This window comes from Hippichthys cyanospilos, chromosome 18 (genome assembly GCF_059441005.1).
Source record: "Hippichthys cyanospilos isolate Australia breed blue-spotted pipefish chromosome 18, RoL_Hcya_1.0, whole genome shotgun sequence".
NCBI lineage: Eukaryota > Metazoa > Chordata > Actinopteri > Syngnathiformes > Syngnathidae > Hippichthys > Hippichthys cyanospilos.
The window spans coordinates 10,177,561-10,187,408 of record NC_142386.1 but is presented as its reverse complement, the minus strand read 5'-3'; positions in this window follow the sequence as shown (position 1 = coordinate 10,187,408).

The window sequence follows — 9,848 nt, the reverse complement described above, 5'->3', positions numbered from 1 at the left end:
TTCAATTGGTCAGTGCATTTTTACTTGGAGAGATCTGGACAAGCAGGTCGGTGACAGCTGACAAGCGCAATCATCTCAGGCCTTCTTGGCCTCTTCCCTACATGCTCGTCCACTGGAGACCTTGAAATGGCTCGAAGGTGTGAACGTAAGTGCGAATGTGAGTGACTACACACGTGTTACCTCCGTGATAGACTGCCGGCCTGACACGTCCTTGGTGAGCCTCTCTGTAACATATTCCACCCCCCCCCCCCTGCGACCTTAAACGGGATTAGCTGTTTAGAAAGTAGATGGATGAGTGTATAACATGTCTAATCTTTTTGCTAACATTAAGGTGACCAGATTTCAAAAATAGAAACTGTGACATGACGAGCTGGAAATGAAATACGTATGCAGTACGATTTATAACACATTTAATCGCTAGTCAAGCCAATGTAGTAAAATTTGTATCTCCTGCCCATATACTTGACGTAAGCCTGATTGGATTTTGGTTTGTCAAAAAAATAAAATGTTTCCATGAACCCCCTGTAATGTGCTCGCAGACTAATCATAGCTGTTTAATGCATTAAATTGGTATTTTTATTGATGTTTGAGATGTGGGTTAGGGTTAGGGGTTAGGGTCAGTCAACTGTGCGAACAAGTACAGTACTAGTATTCTTTTGCTTTACGTAACTATCAATCGTTGAATGTTGGGCCGTCTCTATCAAATCTTTTTAAAATCAGTTATCGATTTGAAAATTTGAGTAATTGATCCCTCCCCTGCCCCTTCCAAAAAACTCATTCACATAGATTTTATTCATTCTTAATAGTCTACTAAGGTTGAATGGGAGTTGAAGAGAATGGATAAAATTACATTTTTTTGTTTGTTATTGTGAGAGTATACTGTATAACTACTTATTGGTTATTATCTTCTAAATATATGAATATTTGGGCACCAACAGAATTTGCAATTAGTGTAATCACATTAGCGATTAGTATTCAAGGTGAACAAACACTAACTAGCAATTAGTTCCGACATACTGTACAGAATTATTACTATATGTATGTTACACATGTAAGAGTGTAATAATGTCCTTAAATTCACTTACAGATGACAACAATATCCCCTGATTAAACTTGAGGTCAATAACACAAAGTTCAAAATCGGGACTGTCCTCTTTTTCCATAAAAATATAAGTACAGGCTTTTAAAGGTGCTAACAAGTTCGTTGTGAATTGATGGCTTCATGAAGTCATCCGTTCGAGGCATCTGTAATGATTTTTGGGCCAACTCTCAATTGGCTCATGACCTGTGAATGGTGTGCAAGTGCCTACAAATAATATGCAGCAGAAAGCGCTCACCAGGGATGCTCAATGTATCGGTAATACGTTGATTTTGCTGCTTGTTTTAGCGCCCTTAATTGACAGTTTGAAGTTCATTTGAGAACAATACCATGTGAACGTGATTTCAAAACAACACCGTGTTGTTCACAATGAAGCCTGCTCAATCTGGGAGCTAAACATGATAAAATTAGTTGAGTGTGCTATGCTTCCGGGAGGAACTTTGAAAAAAAAAAAAAAACACAGTGGCTTGACAGACAGCGCATTGTCTTGTATGTCTTGTTGCACTTCTAAAAAAATAAACAGTTCTCATCTCATTAATTACGCCCCCCCCCCCCCCCCCCCCCCACACACACACACACACACACACACACCACAATAATTCACATTTAGAGACACATTACGGCACTTCAATACTCAAACATCAAATGATTGCTCTGGGGTTCTTTCCCAAACTTTACTGAACCAGGAAACATACAAAAAAAAAACACCTATTGAAGAAATCTGACAAGTTTCTTTTTAAAGACAAGACTGTTTTAATATGACAAAAGTAAATGGCAAAGTTCTGTACCAAGGACCATACAAACATGTATGACTATTTGACGAAGTGCAATTTAAGTTGCATGTTCAATATGTATGTTCTCACATACATATTTAAATGAAGAAATAAGTTATGAGGTCAAAATTTGCAAATGTCAAACAGTTGATCAATACTCATAATTGCTCTTCTTGAGCTATGGACAAAGAGAGTCCACACATATCAGCAAGACTAATTGAAAGTCAAGGGTGAAATATTGATTCTAAGGAGATAACCAGACCTTAATACCTGGACAGTCAATACACCAATATGTGAGCACATCATGGAATGCTGATGTCAAGAAGAGTGTTTAAAAACATCACCAAGATGGTTTAAATTAAATAAATGAAGTGAATTGTGTTGTGTTGTGTTGCGTGTGTGTATAAAATGGGCTGCCAAACGCTAAATTTTAAAATTGGTTGAAATTTCAAAAAGCGTTAAAAAAGTGAACTTTGTTAACCTCTTTCTGTGTGCTCAATAACGCATTCAAAAAATTAATAATGCACTTTGCAAAACCAAGTTCAAAGACAGCATTTGCTAAGAACTGAAGCAATTACAAGTATTTGAAACAAAAGTATTTTTTCATTTTACACTTTGACTTGTTTGCCAGCCAATCGCAGGGCATCCAGACAGAAACAATAATTCACACTTGGAGCCACACCTAAGGTCAAAATGGAGTGTTCAATAAACCTATCATGGATGTTTTGGAGAAAGTGGAAACTGCAGTACTGAGAGAAAACTCATGCTGGCATGGGGAAAACATGCAAACTTCACACAAGAAGATCAGAGCCAAAAGACAGAAGCTTTTTCAAAAACAGTTGTTGAAAAATGTGAATAACTGCATTTAATTGTAAAAAAATGTGCAATTATATATATATATATATATATATATATATATATATAGAGAGAGAGAGAGAGAGAGAGAGAGAGAGAGAGAGTGTGTGTGTGTGCACGCGCGCGTGTGTGTGTGCTTGAATGCATCACAAAAATTAGCAGAAGTGCACTGAAGCCAATGAAACTGCCATAGCCACACCTGCAAATTCCATTTTTGCTATTGATTTTCCATCTTTATCTCCAAATGTATATTACATCATTTGCCTGCTATCAGCTTTAACAACTGTCTGGGAATGCAATTTATTTGAAGTAGAAGTACTGAAAAGAAAAAAAAGCCTGTAAAACTGAATAGTATCATTTTTTTTTAAGTCAAAAAATGATTTTTGGGTTCTAAACCTCCTTGCAAGACCTCTGCAACACATAAGACAGATTTAATGCTCAGCCTAGAGTCATCTAATTGATTTCATTTAATTTACTTACAGGGGGCTGTACTGGGAACTTGGACAGTTGATTACACTGCTAAGTGAGTTCACCTTCAGAGGACTAAGGCTGTATAAATCATTTCTAACATGTCAAGATGTACCAAAAAAAAAAAAAAATCCTTATCAGTAGCGTATGGAATACCTCTGTGACAGCTTGCACAAATTCAGTTGGTTTATTCTTCTAGTTTTGAGAGTGAATGCCGAAGGGAGCGAGTTTGCCGCTGCTGCTGCTGAAATTTCCTGTATGTCTGTCTTTGTTTGCATCGGTAGGCCTTTTTGAACTGGAGTGCATACCTCTGTACAGCAGAGCCACTGAAGCAGCGCCATCAAATGTGCTTTCCATTTCCGTGTTCAATTGTCAGCACTCCATATAACAACATCAAATATTGAAAAGATGCATTAACATGGGTCAGGAATTGATGGCTGTTCCCGTGTTGAAAGAAAGAATGGCAGCAGCTGTGCTTAGTGGCTTTGAATTCTGGTTTGTTTGCTATGCTTTGTTTAATGAATCGCTTTCATTGATTGATTGAATGAAGCAAGACATTAAGGTGCCTTACTGAAGAATCGGCTTTTAATTTGTATTCATCAGAGTACCTTTCAATATTTTTGAAATCATTATTAAAGGGGCCATGACATGAAAAGTCAACTTTTGGGGGCTTTTAACCTTAAGTTTTGGTCCCAAAGTTGAAGAGAGGAGATTTTGTACTGAGTCGGCCAAGTAAACAGGAATGATTCAATTAATAGCTACAATATTTTTAATGTAGAGAATGCTAAAGTGGCCAAAATGTGGGTTTGGGAGCATACAGCCGTACAATCAACATCAGTAGTAAATAAAATGCCTGTGGGTGGACTTATTGTTATGAATACTGGGATAGGATCAACGCATATTAGTGAGAGCGGTGTATTGCATTTTAATGTCAGTAAAACCCTTGTTTTTGGCCTCGTTCTTCACGCTCTTGGAACAGTTTCCATCAGCTGCAAGCCTTGTGAGGATGAGCGGTCAAGATGGTGGATCATGGATGCATGTTTTGTGGCCTGCCGGCATTGAACAACATCATGAAGATGAGCGAGGCAATCACCTAGTAAGAGTCTCTGCTAACAAGGCATTTTACTTCCTGGTTAGAAAAATTGTTGCCTTAAAACTCTTATTTAATAAGAAATTAAATCGCCAATGTGCCAAATGTAATTTATATGCACATGTTATCTGTAGAAAGTATAAAATATCACATTATATGTCCTTTAAACTGCCAACTAGGTATGTTTCAATCTTGCGAAATGCCAAAAAAATCAATTCAGACAAAACTAACAAATAGTTAATATTCCCTCTCCTTGACTTGGCTGGTAGATAAAGCCCACAAAAAGTAATCAATTATTCAGTCAATAAGCCGTCGGATATGGTAAAGCTCTTTCAGTAAATGCATCCTCTACGACATGATAAAATGTCAAGCCATGTTTCCTTTTAAGCTTTGTCCGATTGTGTTGCCATGGAGTTCCACTGGGATGTTACAAAGGGAGAAGCTGGGGAAGAGTAGAAACTTAATGATGCTTATGAAATATTTACATGTAGTGTCCTGTATCTTTTTTATGCCATCACAAGACCATTTAATCACATGCCCCTCAAGGCAACATTCATTGCTCCTATGTTAACATTTATTTATTACATTCATACAGGCACTTTGATGCAGTTTGATGAAGTTTTTTTTCAATTTCAGACTGACCTGTAACCTATATCAAATCTGTTAAAAGTAAAGTTAAAATTGATTGAAATTTGATTTATACTGACTTTTTCTTTTGTTAGTATTTAGAAGGCTATAGTTTTAGCTCTACTTATAAATGTTTTATAGATAATGACCTTATTTATAGTCACAGCGGTGCGTAGAATGGGCAAATTGGTTTCTTTTCCCGGAGGCGGCTTTGCAAAAATTATTTGAGACATACTGCATTAACGTCATGTATAGTAAAGCAGCCTATATAAGTGCAAAAGCTGTGACTCAGTCACATGACCCATGAGAGTACAGGACTGCCTTATTTTATGTGGTGAATATTAAGTATGGAACTCAATGTTATCATTGTTTTTCTGTTTTGGCAGTATGGCAACATGAATAATGCAGCAATTGAGATGTTTCTCTGTTGTGATTGCATGGGCATCCTTGTCTAAGTTTTCTACTTGTTCTTCAGTTCCTACAAGTCAAAAAAGCATTGGGTTGATTGGAGATTTATCTGTATGTGGAAATGTGACAGAATGCAAATGTATCCAGCGATGGACATGTAATTAGTCTCAGATGCACCTCTTATCCATGTACATTATCAGGTGTACGGGCACATATTTTCGGGAAAATAACGGTGCTTTCAAATAACTTTAAAATGTCCTTAGAGGCCCAAGAATTGGCAATTCTCTTCAACATTGTACTTATATCTCTGGATTGGCATAATAACATTTTATTTGAGGGACTAATTATTAGAGATGACAGATCATTTATAATTACTATCAATTAATTACCGTCACAGTTAAAATGTTATTTGCTTTAATCATGATCTGATCCTGAACCTCTAACTTCATGCTTTTGGGATGCTGATTAGATCCAGTTTTTCTGCATCGGGCTTCATGTGTTGGAAAACAAAGGTCAATTACACACAGAAATGGACACTGGTTGGCTATCATCATGTTTGTCAGAATCTGAGAGACTCCTGTTTTGGGTAGACAAAGGAGATGTGAAACTGGAGGAGCATCTGAGAGGTGTCGGTCCGATGAATGAAATTTGCCTCGCAATTGATAAAGATAGAGTGGTTTACATACGTTCTTATTAGAAGGAGCCTGTTTATCACAGCAGCTCAAATTCAATTCCCGCATAAAAGCAAAGCACCCAGCTACAACTGCAGCCACAGCTAAAGACAGCAACAAAGATGCCAGCCATAGCAAAGCTCCTTGCTAAACTAAATTTGAGGACAGTCTGTGTTGGAGGTAGTCTATAACGGACAGGATGGACATCTTTTTTTTTATGTTACGCTCTAAGTCATTTGGCAATCGACAAAAGAAAACAGCACCATTCTTTCTGATGATTGAAACTCAAGGTTGCAGTCATCACTTGGGACTAGTTTCAAATACAGCAGAAGGGAAAAGATTACAAACGCATCTGTTGACGAAAATAAATGACGAAAGCCACTTTTTTTGTTTTGTTTTATCAATCTTTTGGTCTGCTGCAATAACATCTCATTTAAAAAAAATAAAAGTTCAGAGGGATTAATTACATATCTAAATTAATCCCTCACTTTTTTTTAATCTCTTGACTGCACTAATGTTACTACGAAATGCTCCATTTATGAAGAAAATCATGCTCCTAAGGTTTCTAGCTTTTATTATGTACAGTATCTCAACTAATCATTGTTATCGTTGTAGTGTGCTGTAACGTTTATACAAACATTGCATGCACCATATTGTTAGCACAAATGTAAGGTAAAATGTTCAACGTGTGCCATTAAGGAACAATTATTATGTGTTTTATGCTTTTGAACCGCATGCAGCAGGAAAGTTCCAAATGCAAGACTGACGCAAGGTTGCCCACAATTCCACAGCTCTTCTCCTCATACAATTCATGCTCTGTCACCTATAGCAACAGTGAACTGAATTTCTCTGATGACAAAAGAATCAACGGATGCGATCTTGCGCCTGACTGACAGTGTTCCACTTTTTCATCAGGTTTAGCTGGACAATTGTGTCAATCGTTAAGAAAGCGGTACTGCATGTTTCCGTTTTGACGCCGATGTAAGATGATGGTTCGGTGTCACTGCATTTGCTCACGGTACCTTGTTCTTTGTGTACTCAGATGATGTTTCACACCGCTGAGTGCGGCTTTCTGATTTGCGCTTTGAACCGTCAGGAATTTTGAAAGCTGGCTGTAGAAATTGCGCAGTCTTGGTAGGTGGGCGACCTGTGTTTTGGGGATCGGGGAATCAGCATTTGTTCATCCGCTTCCATCAGCATCCTTGCCTTCTGTCTGACGCTCACGCGCTGTCGCACTTCTGGAAATCTAAAATCCTCTTCTGCCTTCTGCTGGCTAACATATGAACTGCAACCCCTAATTGCACCCTTTGTTCCTCAGAAGCAAACGCATCGGTTTTACAGTGCAGGAACTACATAGGAAAGACAAATCAGTTAATTGTTTGGCAATGATCTATTGCATAGAGGTATATCTTGCAAATAATCATTATAAATCGTGTTAAGAAGCCAAAACTACTCCTGTGCGTTATCGCCCCTGCAGCGGCAAACAAACGGATTCACTCCTCCTCACAGTCTGCTGACTGGGAAGAACGCATGTAGTGGGTGGATGAATGAGTCGGTGTGAAGGAATACGCTGAAAGCAGCCCTCAGGTCGAAAAGGGGAGGCGGTTGCGGGCCTACTGGCTCTCACGTCCACGCCTGAACCAGACTGCCAAGCTCATGCTACAGGCACAATTTATCATCGGCTCTCAACTCAACTTAGCAGTAACTCGAGAGACACGGCTGTAGTCCAGCAGGGCATGCTGGAAGGCGTGAGCAGGTCATTCATGCATGTATTCTTTATTAAAGCCATTCATTTCACTGTATTGGTTAATAGGAGAAAGCTATGATTCCAATATTGGACACAATCTTTCTTTGATGCCAGGAATTTATTATTAATAGTTTTAACCCTTGTGCAGTATTTTGATCATTTTTGGATCATTTTTTTCCACATCATTCTTGCAGGATTTTAGCCAAGGAATGGCACACTTGATGTTGTAATACCTAAATGTCGTGTCATTTTTAACTTTGACACGTCATCATTTGGGTGAAGTTTCGGCTTTCTAGTGTCTTTTTTCAATGCTTCCACTTTGATGTGAAATGACTTTGATATAAAGATCAAAGGATTGGACAAACTACTGCCCTTGTGCAGTTTTTTTAAAATCATATATATATATATATATATATATATATATATATATATATATATATATATATATATATATATATATATATATATATATATATATATATATATATATATATATATATAAATATATATATATATATATATATATATAAAAGCTTGGTTTATGACATGTCCACAAGCTTCGTGTGGCTCCATGTGTCAAAATGAAGCATCCACGAACCCTCCATGCAGAATCTGCGCAGGCCAAATTTTCAACAACACACACCTTATTTTCAACAACACACACCTTCCAGAATTTCTTCGCATCTGCGCGGGCAACATGGCCGACGCACACTGCCGGCACAAAGGCATTTATTATTCGGATGAAAAGGACTACCGTGACATAAGTACTGTAAACAACTTCTGGAGTGCACGCACACTGAAGAGAGATGAGGAGTCTGTTAACAAAGCGTGTTAGAATTTAGATCATTTTCATCTACTAGGATTCTCTACGTCTGTTATAGAGTATTTTTTTGTACACTGTAGATGCTTTTTACTGCCACTTACAGTATGGGAGAATATCGGCTGACTGCAAGAGAAAGCCGCGGTATAAAGTGCTGCAAAATGTGTGCTAGCCACATTCTGCGTGGCGCGTTCACGTGTTGAATCACTTCAGTATTAATTTACAGTCATGGAAAGAAATAAAAACATTGCATTTTAGATTTATGGTTAAGACATTTGATTAGTACTGACATCTAACATGTAAAAGCAAGATTACCATAATCTATATGATTACAATTAAAAAAAAAACTGACTACTGTTATTTAAATAAAGTACTCGTTATCTTCAACTCAAACTGTCAAACATGATCAGCTATCATGCACCAAAACATCGACGTGGATAACAAGCTATACAATCTTCCCCCTACTTGTCCAGTTTGCCTCTCGCCCCTCCACTCACCCCTGATCAACACTTTACAAATCGTTAATCATCTCTGTCACCTTCCGCTAACTATAGACGATTAATCTTGTGTGATTCACTGCCTCCCTGCATCAGCATGCTTCTATGTGTCGTGAGTGAAAATGACGAAGGTGAAATGTACTTTATTAAGCATGCATGACCGGGGAGTGATTCCCTCCCCCGGCAATAAGCAGCATGATGCAGTGCTTTCGTAGCTTCAGGCAACTAATAAAGGCCAGGTGGAGATTGAATTCCATTCATTTCTTTACCACTAGCCATGACCCAGACTGATATACAAGACAAGCAAGGCAGAGTTATGAGCTGTGTTACTAAACTACTGGCGAAGTGGTGCAAAATAAATGACACCTCCAGGAAATATGTTTCACAATGTGGCCTATACCTGCTATATACTATGTCACATTTACAAGTGTAAAAGTTTGCATTTACTTTTTAAAAAAATGCATATCTTACCCACACTTGAAATTGTTTCCTTGAACCATTGTTCAGTATTGAATTGTGTTTCCTCATATACCCTCTCCACTTGTTTCACCCACAAAGTAGTCTCACCTAGTATTTATGAAATATTTTTAATTCCTTTGAATACCTTTAGGCGATGTCATCACATCCACGTATTGATCGAAATGGTCACCTTGCATGGCCTGATTATAGAAGTATATTCAGTCTGAATGCTCTCATTCATCGAGTTACCACGACAACAATGTGGGCCTTAGTATGCTCAACTGTTTCCATGGTAACCACAGCAGACTCTTCATAACCAATGATGAAAATAAGA